This window comes from Pyxicephalus adspersus, chromosome 9, assembly GCF_032062135.1.
Source record: "Pyxicephalus adspersus chromosome 9, UCB_Pads_2.0, whole genome shotgun sequence".
In the NCBI taxonomy this organism is placed as follows: Eukaryota; Metazoa; Chordata; class Amphibia; order Anura; family Pyxicephalidae; genus Pyxicephalus; species Pyxicephalus adspersus.
In genome coordinates this window covers 142952-143811 of record NC_092866.1, presented here as the reverse complement: position 1 = coordinate 143811, position 860 = coordinate 142952, and the positions used below count along the sequence as shown (strand labels likewise).

At 46.0% G+C, this 860-nt stretch overlaps 1 protein-coding gene across 1 annotated transcript in view; it reads right to left on the bottom strand.

Moving 5' to 3' along the window:
• Nucleotides 1-860, bottom strand: part of POLR2C (RNA polymerase II subunit C) — an 8529-nt gene that overhangs the window by 4795 nt on the left and 2874 nt on the right. The window lies entirely within an intron of this gene.

Sequence of the window (860 nt, the reverse complement as noted above, 5' to 3'; positions counted from 1 at the left end):
CATACAGGTAATAGGGGGCAGGTGATGTGTGACATGGTCAGGGTATAACATACAGGTAATAGGGGGCAAGTAATATGTGACACGGTCAGGGTATAACATATAGGTAATATGGGGCAGGTGATGTGTGACATGGTCAGGGTATAACATATAGGTAATAGGGGGAGGTGATGTGTGACATGGTCATGGAATATCATACAGGTAATAGGGGGCAGGTAATGTGTGACATGGTAAGAGTATACAATACAGGTAATGAGGGGCAGGTGATGTGTGACATGGTCATGGTATATCATACAGATAATAGGGGGCAGGTAATGTATGATATAGCCAGAGTATACTATACAGGTCACAGGGGGCAGGTAATGTGTGACACGGTCAGTGTATAACATACAGGTAATAGGGGGCAGGTGACATGTGACATGGTCAGGGTATATCATACAGGTAATATGAGGCAGGTGATGTGTGACATGGTCAGGGTATATCATACAGGTAATATGAGGCAGGTGATGTGTGACATGGTCAGGGTATACCATACAGGTAATAGGGGGCAGGTGATGTGCGACATGGTCAGTGTATAACATACAGGTAATAGGGGGCAGGTAATGTGCGACACGGTCAGTGTATACCATACAGGTATTGGGGGAAGGAGACGTGTGACATGGTCATGGAATATCATACAGGTAATAGGGGGCAGGTGATGTGCGACATGGTCAGGGTAAAACATACAGGTAATAGGGGGCAGGTACTGTGTGACATGGTCAGGGTATAACATATAGGTAATAGGGGGAGGTGATGTGTGACATGGTCAGGGTATACCATACAGGTAATAGGGGGCAGGTGATGTGTGACATGGTCAGGGTATA